This window comes from Dreissena polymorpha, chromosome 10 (genome assembly GCF_020536995.1).
Source record: "Dreissena polymorpha isolate Duluth1 chromosome 10, UMN_Dpol_1.0, whole genome shotgun sequence".
NCBI lineage: Eukaryota > Metazoa > Mollusca > Bivalvia > Myida > Dreissenidae > Dreissena > Dreissena polymorpha.
Genome location: NC_068364.1, coordinates 18,669,947 through 18,687,230, shown reverse-complemented (window position 1 = coordinate 18,687,230; position 17,284 = coordinate 18,669,947). Strand labels below are relative to the sequence as shown.

The following is a 17,284-nucleotide window of genomic DNA, read 5'->3' as shown; positions in this document are numbered from 1 at the left end:
CTTCCGGTGCATTTGACAATGTCGTTCTCAACTTGTTATATTATGTGATCTACGTTGCAGACGTTAATAAATTGCTACACGGACATTAAAAGCGAAATGTGCGTAATTTTGTGCTATCAATTCCATTTCCGGTTTGTCAGGGAGTCAGACAAGCGGGGTCCTTTCAACTTAGTTGAACCTGCAATTTATAGACAAGCTTGTCTATAAATTTGAGGTTCAATGAAGTTGAAAGGTTATGCAAGTGTTTTCTTGAAAAGATGCTTTGCAAATGGTGTACATTTTATTGGTGATTTGATAAAAAAGCACGAGAGTTTACAATAGTATGGATACGAAGATGTGTGTAACAAATATAAGTTCTCTACAAATCACTTGCATTTTTAAGGTTTTGCTAAGATAGTAACTAAATACTTGAAGAAATATGGTGGTTCGATAAAACACATGTTCTAAATACGATTGCAGTTTCAAACAATCTTTACTTTGTTAGACAATTTTTTCCTATACATATTTTTGAAAGTTTATGGACATATAGTATGCAGCAATCGTCGGTCGCTCGGTTGCCGTTTAGTGTTCTTAACACGATTGCAGATTTAACCAATCTATACTTGGTTAAGCCATTTTTTCCCTTACATATTTTTGAAAGTTTATGGTCATATAGTATGCAGCATTGGTCGGTCGGTCGGTTGCCATTCAGTGTTCCAAATACGATTGCAGATTTACAATCTTTACTTTGTTAAGCCTTCTTTCCCTTGCAAATGATATCTATTCTATAAATGCACCCTAGTTTATGTTGGGACATACAAACAGAAGTGCTCCTCTTAGTCTAACTTTCCATATCACTGAAATAATTATATTATATAACTGTAAAACGCTATGTAACGATTCGTTATCAAAACCAAGTCCTTTAAAGCTACAATACCGAGTAGGACAAAACATCAAGGTTTGTACAATATTACAGGATAAAAAAAATCCTCTTTGCCGAACACTTGGCAAGAACGTGAACATATAAACGGCCGCCCAAATGACGCCACCTTTTGCGTTCTTTATTCGTTATCTTGGGTTAAATCTTGACTCAGAGGCTCCTTGTTTTTGAATTATTTGTTTTATGGGCATATATAATGTGGCAATGATGGCCGGTGACCCTTCAGTGCTCTAAATTCGATTGCAGATTTAAATAATCTGTAATAATATGCAATTATTATATTACTCTTATTATGTAACTATGATTACCTGTCTACTTTGCAATACTGTAAGTTGTTAATTGTTACATGCATATTTTAGCCATATATTCATTTCTTCACTTCATATACATGTATTTCTATTTATCCAGCAGTTAAAAAAAAAATATTACGCAATTATTTGCACTTGTATACAAGGCAATATTGTGCACCATGCATAATGATATGTTATGATCTGTTATATATACTGATTAAATTTAAAGAAATGAAAAAATATATATGATTAAACACTAGTTAACTTTTGTTGTGTTATCATGATAATTATACAGAAACGACGACATTATAGAACACGTACGCAGCGACATTCGTTTTCATCACGAAATTGGATTATTAGGTTAATTTAGAAAGAATATCAGCTGTCGCGAAGGATATTGTAAACATACAGTATCTTATTTAAGCACAAACAACGTGTTTACCAGATGTTCAATGTACTGTTTTCAACCAAGTACATGTATTATGCATGATATCCATAGTAAAAGTATACAAAGAGATATACAGCCAGTGAATCGTCGCACACCTAAGTATAATATGGTAAGTTTAACGTATAGTTGGTCCATTAGATCGGCGATGTTTAAGTAATTGACACCTGTTGTATTGCTCTCAAGAATAAATGAATACTCGAGATATTTATTGAGCATAGGTTACATGAACGGATTGTCTCTAATATCTGTTGAAAAGCACCGTAACAATAATTGCTTTATCTATTTTCCAATACGAAAGCTCGTAAATGTGAATTATTGAATGAAGATTATAAATATATTATAGTTAAACAATAGGACAATTGTGTTTACGCGCGCAGTTATTTTTTATTTTCTGCTAGCTAACAACACCATATACGACAAACGACTGTACACAATGTTTCACCAATTAAAAAAGTAACGGACCGGTTTATAAATATGTCGATCCTCAAACTTACCTCTTAATTTATTATAATATACAAGTTCACATTGATATAGCGTTCAGTACAGACATATTGGCCTGACAACCTTAACAAAGCACTGACCGCTGAAGTTAACGATTCCGTGATACTGCATACCTTAGAAAACAGAAATACATATATTTGATTTAAGGTCGACCATTGTTCTCAGTCTCAATGAATAATTAATATATATTGCAATTTGGCAAATATATTAAACTTAATTTATATAAGACGGTTTTTATTTTAAGATATTATTGGGATATTGGACCAACCTGCAACCGCATTCGTTACATTCCGTCTTTTATTTTTGCCACGAATCGTTGCATCGCGGTTTCAATGTTACATGTTTTATGTATAAAAAATGAAAAATGTAAAAATGGAGCCTCTTAGTCAAGATTGAGCCCAATATAACGAATAAAAAACGCCATAGGTGGTGACATTGAGGCGACCGTTTATTTATCGACGTTCTTGTCAAGTGTTCGCCAAAGAGGAAATCTTTATTCCCCGTATAATTGTACAAACCTTTGATGTTTTGTCCTGCTCGGTATGGTAGCTCCTCACCAGTGTTGGTATTTTTTATTGACTGGATTTTGATAACGTCTGGTGCTTCCAGTAGAGTAGAGGACCAGGGAACGTTCTAATGAGATGAGCGTCGATATTCTGACTGCCCTTAGTATTTTGCAATACAATTGGTCAAGTAAATTTATACATTAAAAAAATACATCAAATGCGGACGCTGTATCAAGGTTGCAGTACAGATGTCCAAGGATCGCTAATCATGTTAAGTGGGCGCTTTGATGTCGCCGACGTTAACCTCATAAACGTGGATGAATTACAGCATAATAACACGTGCAGTTATACAGCTTCAGGACGTAGTGGGAACGCCTCGTACATGCGAAGAAAACAGAAAGCGAATTTACGCTGCTATAGGTGAAGGTAAAGGTAGTTCTTCAAGAAAAGCACTTTGGCTTTTTTATTTCTCCAAAACTGAATATTGGCGTCGTTGTACGATGTGACGGGGTCTTAATCGATACCGCCTTTCTGGAATAAGAAAATACGCGCGTAATGTTTGCTTTTGCAATATCCGCCATTGTAACAGTTCTTTGTTTGTGAGAGTCAAGTAATACAATTTAAAGTAAAGTTAAAGAAAAGTATTAAAAACAGAATGCCTTGTTATTAAAGGACTTGCAACGTTAAGGGTTTCATTTTTACAACAATTTTCTTTATTGTATTTGTTTGAGTGTTCAACACATTATCGATTGAATGAGTGTAATATAGCTTATTTCGTTTTGCGCACTTACACTTTACTTATTCGCACCAGCAGTTAATGTTAAATACTAAATTGCTTTCAATTTGAAAACGTCGCCGGTTATTTAAAAACATGTTTCTTAAAAGAATGCGGGAGATACGTTTAAACGCTCGCTTGGCAGAAATGTCACCCGATCCTGTTTTATTAGCTACTACTAGTAGAAACTTATTAGACTTTTGAGACTACTACTACTAATAATAAAAGATGCCTTTCCTACCGCGGTACAATTTATTAGCTACTGCCAACACTAATAAAAGATCACGGTTGGCCTGAATTATTTCGACCAATCAATCAAAAGCACTCTTTACGGCAACAAAGATGGAGGCATCCAGTTCTGTTGCAGTACCGACGGTAGGCTACGTTCTAAATTTCTATATCATCACGATTAAGTTTTGGCGTATCTGCATGTTTATTAGTGATTTTATTTATATGACTATTTAGCGACTGAAGACAATAACGATTGCTTTCACTGAAATATTGTTTCAAGGAATCTGATTGTGCTATAGACGTCTATTTTGGATTTAAGCAAGGCGTTATTATTTTCGACTGACCTACTTTCGCTAGGTCGATCTACACAATCCTTTTTACTCAAACCAAACTGAAATGAAAACTGCTGGTGTACCCTAGTATGGTTAGCAACGATTGTACTTTAAGACCGGGATTTCTTTACCAGAGTATCGTATCGATATATTCATTTGTCAATGTTTCTCTTGTTTCATGTTTCGTCCTTTAGCCTTTCTTTCGTCCTTTGTTTTTTAAGAAAAGCATTTTAACAAATTTCATCAAACTTCTAATTTGCCAAATCTTTAGATATTTTTCCATACCCCACCCACTATTTTAATGTTTCATTTTTACCTACTCTACTGTAAACACAATAAAATCAAAATAAAGCATAAACACAAACAAATGTAATCAAAAAAACTAGGCTTTTAACAAATCACAAAAAATCCTACCATATAAGTTATGCTTGGGCGAGTAGTTATATATGTGGGGCGAATCCTTATATAATAAGGGGCGAGTTTATATGGGGCGAGTCGTTCCCTATCTGGCTACATACATTACTAGTTCTTTTTGAATGCTCTGAGCTTGTATGGGTGCATACGGAGTGTCAATAGCTGTGAGTAACTATTTCACAACTGTGTTTATATTGTTTCTAAAATTTCACATTTTCGATTAAATGACCCACAGCCTTTTCACAAAATGACCAGGCTAGGGCATCTTCACAAATTTTGGTGAAAAACCCATGCAGTCCCATAATACACTGCTTTTTATATCCCCCACCAACAAGGATATGTGAATCGCAGCCATCCGTCCGTTCCAATTGTGTCCGGAGCATAACTTCATCATTTATAAAGCCAGTTTTATTAAACTTGCTACAAATGTTCCCCATCATTAGATTATGTGTCACCCTTAATTACCAGGTCCCTGGCCACATCCAAGGTCAAGGTTACACTTATAGGTCAAATGTCTATGCGGTCAATGTTTCCATCCAGTTCATGTCCATAGCATAACTTCATTTATTAATATTAAGCCAATTTCATTAAACTTGCTGCGAATGTTCCCCATTGTTAGATGGTGTATCGCGCTAAACAACCAGACACTACCTCCAAGGTGAAGGTCACACTTAGGTAAAGCGTCTTTATATGGTACAATGTTTCCATCCAGTTCGTGTCCAGAACATGATGTTGTCATTTATTAGGTGAATTTCATTTAACTTGGCACAAACATTCGGCACCATTATTCAATGTGTCTTGCTTAAAGGGTTTCCTGCCTCCAAGGTAAAGGTCACACTTATATGTCAAATGTCCATAATGTTCTACACTTATTTATGTCAAGAGCATAATTTTGTTATTTTTAGCTTTTGTCCGTCGTGCGTCGTCCATCATCAACATTTTGCCTTGTGAACACTCTAGAGGCCACATTTATTGTCTGATCTTCGTGAAATTTGGTCAGAACATTTGTCCCATTGATACCTCGACTGAGTTTTAAACTGGGTCTTGCTGGGTCAAAAACTAGGTCACTAGGTCAAAAAAAAAGAAAAACCTTGTGAACACTGTAGAAGTCACATTTGATGCCCAATCTTCATGTAACTTTGTCAAAATGTTTGTCTAAATGATATGTTGGTTGAGTTCAAAAATGGTTCCGGCCCATTAAAAAAAAAACATGGCTGCCAGGGGGCAGGGCAGTATTTCTTATATGGCTATAGAGAAACCTTATGAACACTCTAGAAGTCACAATTTTTGCCCAATCATCATGAAACTTAATCAAAACATTGGTTGCATTGATATCTCGGACGAGTTCGAAAATGGTCCAGATCGGTGAAAAAACATGGCCACCAGGGGGCGGGTCAGTTTTCCTTATATGGCTATGGTAAAACCTTGTTAACACTCTAGAGGCCACATTTATTGTCCAATCTTCATGAAATTTGGTCAGAAGATTGGTCTGTATGATATCTTGGATGAGTTTGAAAATGGTTAACTTACGTTTGCCTGAAAAACATGGCAGGCTGCCAAGGGGCGGGGCATTTTTCCTTATACATGTATGGCCATATATGGCTATAGTAAAACCTTGTAAACACTATAGAAGCCACATTTATTGTCCATTCTTAATGAAATTTGGTCAGAAGATTGGTCGCAATGATATCTTGAATGTGTTCAAAAATCGTTAAGTTGGCTTGAAAAACATGGTTGCCAAGGGGCGGGGCATTTTTCCTAATATGGCTATAGTAAAATCTTGTTAACACTCTAGAGGCCACATTTATTGTCCGATCTTCATGAAACTTGGTCAGAAGATTCATCCCAATAATAGCTTGGACGAGTTCAAAAATGATGCAGATTGGTTGAAAAACATGGCCGCAAGGGGGCGGGGCATTTGTCCTTATATGGCTATAGTAAAACCTTGTTAACATTCTAGAGGCCACATTTATTTTCCGATCTTCATGAAACTTGTTCAGAAGATTTGTCCTAATGATATCTTTGATGAGTTCGAAAATGGTTTCGGTTGCTTAAAAAATATGGCCACCAGGGTGCGGGGCATTTTTCCTAATATGGCTATACATGTATATCATGCTGTAGAAAAACCTTGTTAACACTCTAGAGGCCACATTTATTGTCCGATCATCATGAAACTTGGTCAAATGATTTGTCCCAATGATATCTTGGATGTGTTTGAAAATGGTTCCGGTTGGTGGAAAAACATGGCCGCCAAGGGGGCGTGGCATTTTTCCTTATATAGCTATAGTTAAACATTGTTAACACTCTAGAAGCCATATTTATTGTACAATCATCATAAAAATTTGTCAGAAATTTTGTCCCAATGATATTTTGGACCAGTTAGAAAATGGTTCCAGTTGCTTGAAAAACACGGTCTCCAGTTGGTGGGGCATTTTTCCTTATATGGACTTATGAATCTTCATGAAATTTTTTCTGTATATTTGTTTAAATGATATCTTGGATGTGTATGAAAATGGTTCTGGTCTGTTGAAAAACGAGGCAGCCAGGGTGTTCACTAGTCATGAAAGTTGGTAAGAACATTTTGTTCTAATGACATCTTGGGCTGCACAGAACAGGTCAGTTCCTTTGAATCTCAGGTGGGCGACTTTGGGCCTTTCAGGCCCTCTTGTTTAAGCAAATTTAATTAAACTTGGTACAAATTTTTCCCATCATTAGAAGATGTGTCGCGATATAAAGCCAGGTCCATACCTCCAAGGTCAAGGTCACAAAGGGCGAATGTCTATACATTGTACAATTTTTAGCTCACCTGAGCACAATGAGCTTTTGTGATCGCTTTTTGTCCGTTGTGCGTTGTGCGGCGTCAACATCTGCCTTGTTAAATCTTTACAGGCCACATTTATTGTCCAATCTTCATGAAATTTGGTCAGAAGATTGGCCCAATGATATCTTCGATGAGTTTGAAAATGGTAATGTTTGCTTGAAAAACATGGCTGCCAATGGGCGGGGCATTTTTCCTTATATGGCTATATATGGCTAAAGTAAAATCTTGTTAACTCTCTAGAGGCCACATTTATTGTCCAATCTTCATGAAACTTGGTCAGAAGATTCATTCCAATAATATCTTGGACGAGTTCGAAAATGATGCCGGTTGGTTGAAAACATGGCCGCCAAGGGGCGGGGCTTTTTTCATTATATGGCAATAGTAAAGCCTTGTTAAAACTCAAGAGGCCACATTTATTGTCCAATCTTCATGAAATTTAATCAGAAGATTGGTTTCAATGATATCTTGGATGAGTTTGAAAATGGCAACGTTTGCTTGAAAAACATGGATGCCAAGGGGCGGGGCATTTTTCCTTATGGCTATATATGGCTATAGTAAAATCTTGTTAACTCTCTAGAGGCCACATTTATTTTCCGATCTTCATGAAACTTGGTCAGGAGATTTGTCCCAATAATATCTTGTTATCTCAGGTGAGCGACTTTGGGCCTTTCAGGCCCTCTTGTTTGTTTAAGTTATCACCCGTCTTGTCGCGTTTTTTTATAGCTTTTCCGACTGTGTCGGCAACTGAACATACAGCATCGTTTAAGATCTTTTCTATAATGTCTTTCTTAACATTCAACTTCAGCTAACTTTGCAAACAATATGTTAAAAGCGTGTTTTTGCACGCTTTGCAGTTTTTAGGACTCTCTCTGGGCGCTGCCATTGTTTTTTGACAGATAGACTGTGCACGCCGCTTTTATTGGAAAAAAATAGCTTTGCAAAACAAACCCGATAACCATTCAATATAAGCACCGAAAAGATCGTTATTACGCAAAAAGAACTCAATAAAAATTGATACGAACCGATGTAAAAATAATATTCGTGACTTGATTTTGTAATTCTTAATGGTACGCCAAGATTTTAAAATAAATACGTAACGGACTTGAAAATAATTCGTAATTACGAAAATACGACCCTTATCTGGAGTTCTGAAATATGAGTTTTAGATCCGATTCCAACACTTTTTATAATGACTTGCACTGAATTGTAATGACCTGTATTGGGTTGTTTTGTCCTGAATCAAATTATTCGATGCCAAGGCCCTGTTGGCGGAGAATATGTCTGCAACTGTGAAGTTCTTGTTTTATTTTCAAAACAACCTGTGGCTCTCAAAAGGAAAATTGTTAGCTGATAATCAACAGAAAAGATATTAATAAGGTATAGATCAATATGAATTTCATTTATATGGTGAACCATCATATATTCGCATCCAAAAGCTGATTGAATAAAGCGTTTGTGATTATAAAAAAGTGGGTATTTGGAATGAATTTAATGAAAACATCTAAATGCTAGGGGAGAAATCCGTTTTAGGAAACTTGTATTTTGCTAGGGGAAACAGCCTGTGTTCGGCTGTAAAAAATTGGGGGAAAATTCACTGATATAAAATTAAGAAACTCCCAAAACATTATGAGGAGAGAACACCTTATTATCAACAAAAAATCCCTTATTTAAGGCAAATGACCATTTGCCTAACAGAAAAATAAAAAAGAGAACATTAAAACATAAAACACAAAATGTGACTAAATCTGGCAGTGATTTTTGTGCTTTTATTATACCCCCAAAAACAAAGTTTAGGGGGGTATATAGGAGTGAGCTTGTCGGTTGGTCGGTCTGACTGTCTTTCGATCCGTCCGTTATTAGTGTCCGCTCTCCAATTCAAGTTGTTTTCATCCGATGTTCACCAAACTTGGTCAGATGTTGTATCGAGATGATGTCTAGGTCAAGTTTGAATATGGGTCATGCCGGGTCAAAAACAAGGTCACGGGGTCACTTAGTGTGTTTTAAACATTTAGCATGGAGTCCGCTCTCTAATTCAAGTAGTTTCCATCCGAGCTTCACCAAACTTGGTCAGAAGTTGTATCTAGATGATCTTATGACCATGTTCGAACATGGGCCATGCCAGATAAAAAAACTAGGTCATGGTAATATCAGTGGTAATTTTGAGCAAAAAAAATCACTGTCTGGGAACACGGTCTGACCTTGGAAAGGTCAATATAAAGCACTGGGAGGTTAAACAGATTTGAGAGATCCCAACCTTGGTCCAGCAATATACATGTAGTGAATGTACTAATTAGATATAAGAAAAGACACAAAACAAGACAACATTGAAAACTCAATGTTTTTAGAAGCTTGGGTCACCGCCTTGGAAATGTCAAAGGGTCATGTACGCACTGCCGGTTTAAACCAGTTTTAACCGGTTTACAGGGATACCTAACCTCAGACTTGGTCCACAATTGACCATCGTACAAACATGTGTAAATAAACATTGACTTCATAGCATTCCTGTTCAAACAAGCAAATTCGTTGAATTGATATCCACCGCCAATATACTTAAGGACACAAAAGTGTTTTATTTGACACTACAAAAGCATTTTTTTAAGATACAAAGGACCATAACTCTGTTATTAACAGATGTTGTACATTGCCATTTAGCGTGTATCATCCTCTTATCCATATATATACTCATACCAAGTTTCAAGGAAATCTGCCAAAGCACTTCCAAGATATGGCTCCAGACACAAAAGTGACGGACAGATGGAAAGACGAACGGACCAAAAGATGGAAGGATGGACGGACGGACAAGGCCAAAACAATATCCCTCCGCCTATAGCGGGGGAAAATTAAACAGAAATACGAGAGAATAATAATTTTATTGATTTAATTACACAATGGTTTCATGTGAAGCACCAGAACTGCAACTATTTAAGAAATGATGATTTGAAGTAAATACGAGTATGTACATAATTTAAGGCCAAGCCCAAGGCAGAATAATCGTCCAATTGTAAGGTTGTCCAACGAGAGCTGTGTTTGGTTCATTCACTTCTCTGTTATTGACACTGTTTGAGTATTCTATCGGCTACAGGTAGTTAGGGTGTAGGTCACGATTCAGCTTTTTTTTTAGCTCACCTGAGCACAATGTGCTCATGGTGAGCTTTTGTGATCGCCTTTTGTCTGTAGTGCGTCGTCCGTTGTGGGGCGTCAGCATTTGTCTTGTTAACACTCTAGAGGCCACATTTATTGTCCAATCTTCATGACATTTGGTCAGAAAATTGGTCTCAATAATATCTTGGATGAGTTCGAAAATGGTTAAATTTGCTTGAAAAACAGGGCTGCCAAGGGGCGGGGCATTTTTCCTTTTATGGCTATAGTAAAATCTTGTTTACACTCTAGAGGCCACATTTTATATAGTCAGAAGTCTGAACTTGGTCAGAAGATTCATCCCGATAATATCTTAGAAGAATTACAAAAATGATGCTGGTTGGTTGAAAAACATGGCTGCCAGGGGGCGGGGCATTTTTCCTTATATGGCTATAGTAAAACCTTGATAACACTCTAGAGGCCACATTTATTTTCTGATCTTCATGAAACTTGGTCAGAAGATTTGTCCCAATTATATCTTGTTATTTCAGGTGAGCGACTTTGGGCCTTTCAGGCACTCTTGTTTAAAAACATTGCATGTTCTGTGCATTTCCAAAAAGAAAAACCATTTTGTCATTTAATAAGACCCAGTTCATTCACTGCACAATTTATGAAGTTATGACTTCTTAAAGGGGGCAACATAAAAACAGCACCCTCCTATTTTGCTCTTGATCTTTCTTTACCTCAGATGTGGAAGGACCTCATAAACTTATTTTGAAAGTTTGCGTTTCCTTAAACTTACTCTATTTTTCACCATTTAAAAATTCAAGAACACATAATAAACTTAAAACAATGTTTGCCCACATGTTGGTCTGGCCCCGCAACAGTCCATATTCTTTCTCTCAAACTGCTACCAATGTTCTGCCAAGAGTGCATTTTATGTATAATCATTTGATAGTTAACTATCTTAACACAAAATTTAAAACTCGTAATTATCTTTATGCAGGTAGGACTGCCTAAGGATGGATCAAACAATATTGGAGGTGCAATTTGCGGCATACCGAGGGACACTCAATTACCCCCATGGCAGGGCAGGACCCCCCCCCTGGCCCCCAGTGAATGCCGACTTGTTCTTTTCTGCAATGAAGACTTGTAAGTATTCCACATTGTGAAAACTGGTTCATGGGTTTGTTTCTGGAGTTGAAATTATTGTTTGTGAAATTGTGAAGTAGCCTGCAATCAGCCGCTGTTTTATTAGGTGAAAATGCCCTGTATCTATGAACACTTTCAACACTCCTAAATCAACTGACCATATTTGGATCTTTAAAATTACCTACTTTTGCACTTTAATTAAGAATTATCAAATTCTTGGTATACCAAAATGGTGCATTTCATATGACACCAATACTGCTTGCTACAAAGCTTTCACAGTTGCATGGATTTTATCTTTAAACCTTTTCAAAGACCCACATCACTCAACTTCAGTTGATCTTGACATTGACCTATTTTTTGCACTAAGACTTCAAATGGGCAAATGAATTGATACTGATCCGGCTTCCACCAGGGGTGTCACCATTTATATTTATATTTTAATTTAGGGTCACTGTCACATAACCCGAAATTTAATGTTAAAACCCTTTCATGCCTTAGAAATGTTTGTCATGCTTTAATAACCTTTTTGCGCTTTGGTCATTTTAAAAAACTTTCAAAAAAAAATTGTTTTAAATTAGTGCATGTTCAATGTCACAAGGCATTCAATTTTGCTATAGGTCAGCCCCTGTTTCAACATGGAATGTTGAGTTTCTCTGTGGACACTGATTTATCAGGAGCATGCTACTTAGATACTAAAGGCTTCAACTAGACTATTTAACTGTGAAAAAAGTGGAGCTTGCCATCTGCAGATGGCAATTGTATTATCCTACTAATGTAACCATTGGGAGAATTTTATAGAACCATAGTTTTTCATCGTTGCGTATGTTTTCTGCCATGTCTTAGAAGCTTTTCTTATTTCTTCTCAACGAAAATGCATACAGTCGGAAAGAAGAAAACTTTAAAACTTTTATACATATGAGTCGTGTTCTGAGAAAACTGGGCATAATGCATGTGCGTAAAGTGTCGACCCAGATTAGCCTGTGCAGTCCGTACAGGCTTATCAGGGACGACACTTTCCACTTATATTGGATTTTTGCTAAAAAGAGACTTCATTTAAACAAAAAATGTCATAAAAGCAGAAAGTTTTGTCCCTGATTAGCCTGTGCGGATTGCACAGGCTAATCTGGGTCGACACTTTACGCACATGCATTATGTCCAGTTTTCTCAGAACACGACTCATATATATAAAAGTTTTAAGGTCAAGGTCACATCTTTACCCGGTATATGGTTTTGTTGTATGAAAATAGTGTCTGAGAGATATACTTAAGTACCTCTTGACACTCTCAACCTAAGTTGCCTGTAACTAACAGAACACAAGGTCAAGCTCACATTCTAACCTTTCTATTTCATGAAGTAATTTCTCATCTGTCCTGGGAACACATAATATGATAATTGTTTTTTCATGTTTTTTGCCAAGAAATTTCTATTCAGGATCTTTTATTGTATGGTAGCATATGAACGTACTATTGTACTGTAAATATGCATTTAGGATGGCATGCATGTTTCACAAACATTTTTTATCTGTGATATGAGGCTACTTTGTGATTAAATTGCAATTGCTGCACAAACAGGACAAATAATGATGTCCCCCCTCCTTTTATATGTAGGAATACATTTTAAAAATACCATAAATTTCCTAATTTTACGTGTAATGGCTATACATTTTATAAAAAGCAATCCTTTATTGATGGACTCTTTAAAAAAAAAAATAATAATAATTCACAACATGGTCCTGGTAGGATTTCTTTTCTGAAAATAGTGCCATTTAAAGACATTAACTAAAGTGCACTTGCTCATACAGGTTTTCTCGTGCACATTTTATTCAAGAAGGTTTTACTAGAACTGTAATGTTCCACTGCACGCAAGAATTGTCATTATGAAATGACCCCTTTCCTATATATACATATAAGGGTTCATTTTACGAATGAATACTAAGTATTGTTAAATTATAATATTTATACATTAATTAATTTACAGTAACTGACCAGACACTAGAAGGTCCAGGTGCTGATAAACTACACAAGATCCAGTCCTGGTGTACTACACCCTACAGGTATTGGCTTGTGATAAAAGGAGTGGCATGGTTGTACTTTTATATAGGAGAAATATTGTGTATGACATGCATTAAGAAAAGAGATGAATTTTTATGCCTAAAGGCTGGCACATAATTTTTAGCTCGGCTGTTTTTGGAGAAAACCCGAGGTATTGTCATAGCAAGCTCTTCGTCCGCCGTCCGCGTCGTGCTGAAACCTTGACATTTTGCTATAACATCAAAGTGCTTCCACCTACAACTTTGAAACTTCATATGTAGATGCATCTTGATGAATTCTACACGCCACACCCATTTTTGGGTCACTAGGTCAAAGGTCAAGGTCACTGTGACGACAAAAAAAAAATCTGACAAACTTTCATTTATTCAAAATTGCACCCACAGCCGAGCGTTGGCACCCGTTATGTGGTGCTCTTGTTTTAATCGTATGTTGGTCAGTACGTCTGTCCACAATTGTGTGTCTCGTTTATATCTTTACAACTTATGGATGGATTTTTAAATAACCTGGCACAAATGTGTAGCATAGTAAGAGGAAGTGTCACGTGCAAGACCCTGGTCCCTGTCTCAAAGTTCAAGGTCACACTTAGCTTTTTAAGGTCATATTTTAAGATTCTACATTGATTGGCCTGTTTGGTCGATATCTTTGTCATTAATGGATTGTAAAATGACATGGCACATATGTAAAGCACAGTATGAGGAAGTGACGCTTGAAAGACCTAGGTCCCTAGCTAAAATGTCAAGGTCACACTTAGACTTTCAAGCTTACCGGTATATTTCATGATTGTGCATTTATAGATGTGTCCAGTCCATATGTTTGTCATTAGTTGATGGATTTTAAAATACCTTGGCACAAATATGTAGCACAGTAAGAGGGAATGTCGGGCTTAAGACCATCCTTATCTCAAAAATCAAGGTCGCAATTAACCTTTTAAGGTATTATTTTAAGTGCATTGATAGGCGTGTCCTGTCCATATTTTTTTCATTAGTGGATGGATTTTAAAATAACGTGGCACAAACGTATAGCACAATATGACGAAGTGTCATGCGCAAGACCCAGTTCCCCATGTCAAAGGTCAAGGTCACACTTATACTTTCAAGATCATATTTCATCATCGGCATTTAAAGGCGTGTTGGGTCAACATCTTTGTGATCAATGAATTGCTTTTAAAATAACTTGGTACAAATGTGTAGCACAGAAGACGAAGTGACACGCGCGGCTCAGGTCTCTTTATGGATTTTGCATTAAGAGGTGCAGCTGGTCTGTCGTGTGTTTGACCAAGGTCCCTATCCCAAATGTCAAAAACCCAGCGGGGGCATGTGTCATCCTCTGGAGTCAGTTCTTGTTTTGTCACAGAATACTAGTATTTTAAAAGAAAGTTCTTACGGACATAGAGATTACCATGTATTTAAGCTGGTATATGACTATCTATAATCTTATGGATATTGATGCAAATTGTCATTGATGACATGGCTAGGTCATGGTCACGAAGAAGTGGGTGAACCTTGTTGCCTCTAAAGACATGGTTAAAGTAAAGTTGTGTTTGGACCACAACTTTGTCAAGCATTATGTGATTGTAAAATAAATTGGCGCAATTGACCACTATATCGAGATGAGGATGTCGCATGAAGCAACCATTTTGTTTATTATTTTTTTAACAATTGTGTGTTTTAGTTTTATTTGGTTAATTGTACAAATATGAATAAGCATGACACGTTTTTATTGTATAATATATGTTATTAATTACCGGAGTCCCTTTAAAATTAATGTTTAATATGATTCTGTACACTTTCAAGTTTTGTTGGGATCAACTTTAGATTTATGGCCTCTTAATTGATGGTAATTGAGAAATTTTGTATGTACGGAGCCATCGCATAGAATTTTATTAATTCAATTGAATTTAATATCATCACACTGGTTGAGATTAAATGAATTTTTTCAGTTCATTGATTGTTTGTTTAAATAAGTTCCATGTGCTATAATTTACTTGACTTTAAATGTCTCTTTCAGTGTTTCTGGCGGCTGGTGGAGCGATTAAAGAAAAGCCATGCTAATGTTGCAATGATATGTATGCTAAACAAAATAAATAAATTTAAAAAAAATGTTTTAATTATTGTTGTTAAATATAATTTATCAAACTTCCTTAGATGCAAAAGCCAGTGTATCGGTTTGATTTCATGGCCACGGTATAATTTAAGTATATTAGCTTTAGAAATTTGGGCATTAAAATGGAAGTAAATATGACATTTACATCATTTGACAGTTTACTAACAATAAAAAACGCGTTATTTATTAAATTGAATTACAGGAATATTGCTAATTCTAATTGCATTGAATAATGAAACAATAGTGATGTTCCAACAACGCCAAACAGAGGGCTATGAACGACTTTATCAACATGATATCTCGTCTGAAGGATTTCGCTCCATGTTAATTATTAAAATGGTAATGGTGACTCATTTAAGGTTTTAACGTATATCACATTTATGAGCCCATTTTTGACAGGATGAGGGTATCACGTGATAGTCAAGATGGTGACGTCCATGCCGAGACAGTTATTTTTTGCCTTTTTATACCCTTATTACTTCTGTTTATTGTTTAAATGACGCTCACTTTCCAGACATATCAGTAAAATAGTGATTAGCGTTTATTTCGTATTTAAATTCGCTTTATATCTCGACTTTACTCCCCGCAAATTTTACTAGCGCAGCCCTAATTATGTCATCCCGCTAAGAAATTTCGCACCGAGTAAAGTCGAGATGTAGAGCGAATATTACTATGAAATATAAGCGATTAACTGTCTTCCTAATATGGCTGGAAAAGTGAGCGGAATAAAAAAATAAAACAAGTAATAAAGGGTGTTAAAAGACGAAAAATACCTGCCTCGTCATGGACGTCGCCATCTTGTTTGTCACGTGATTACCCCCTCTGGGGTACTACACCAGGCTTTTTCTCTGAACTATAATAATGGGTAACACGACTATATGTGTGCCTTACTATAACGCTGTACTTCTGAACAGAGGGAGAATATTGGCATTTCTTTGTGTCTTGACAATGTGATCCTTAAATCGTTAAAAAAAATCAGTGATTGATAACAAATGTAAGCATTTAGTAGTATAAATTGTATACTTTTATAAAGAGTTATTGATGAAGTACTTTGACATGCTTGAATCTTGACATTGTGAAATGTGTTTTGTTAATATCCGCCCGGTTTCTGTCCAATTAGTGACCTTTTAATTAAAGCCAAACATGACCACTAAGGCTACATATTTTAAGCCTTTCGGTGCTTTGATTACAAATCATGAAGCTGCTTCATTATTTCCACATTACAGTTAACATACACAACTACTTCACCCATTTGATAGACAATTTCGTTCATTGTAACTTATATCTTGCGCAAGTTTAACATAAGAGGTATTTATATAACTCTTCATTATCTGGAACTGTATTTTCAAGCAATATCCGAATTTATTTTACCCGAATTTAGTATGTAAATATCAATATTATTAGCACCAAAAATAGGAAATATTATAACAAATTAATACAAAAAAACACTATTTTTATGTTTGATAAGAGAGTGGTCTACAATATAAACCCAATACAAGTCATCGGTTTGCACAAAAAGCGTAAGAAATCAAAAGTTCATATATAAAGGTTATATTACACTGATTTATCACGCTATTGTAGAATAAGCGTGAACACAAAACTGCATTTTCTAAAACATTACAACAGATGCACGAGTGCTAAAGCCTATATTTAATAATAGAAA

At 36.0% G+C, this 17,284-nt stretch overlaps 1 long non-coding RNA gene across 1 annotated transcript; it reads left to right on the top strand.

Moving 5' to 3' along the window:
* Positions 1-3,691: 3,691 nt before the first annotated feature.
* Positions 3,692-16,763, top strand: LOC127847846 (uncharacterized). The gene is made up of 4 exons (XR_008034216.1): positions 3,692-3,814; positions 11,322-11,467; positions 13,445-13,520; positions 15,526-16,763. It is a non-coding gene; the product is annotated as an uncharacterized LOC127847846 (long non-coding RNA).
* The last annotated feature ends 521 nt before the right edge of the window (positions 16,764-17,284 follow it).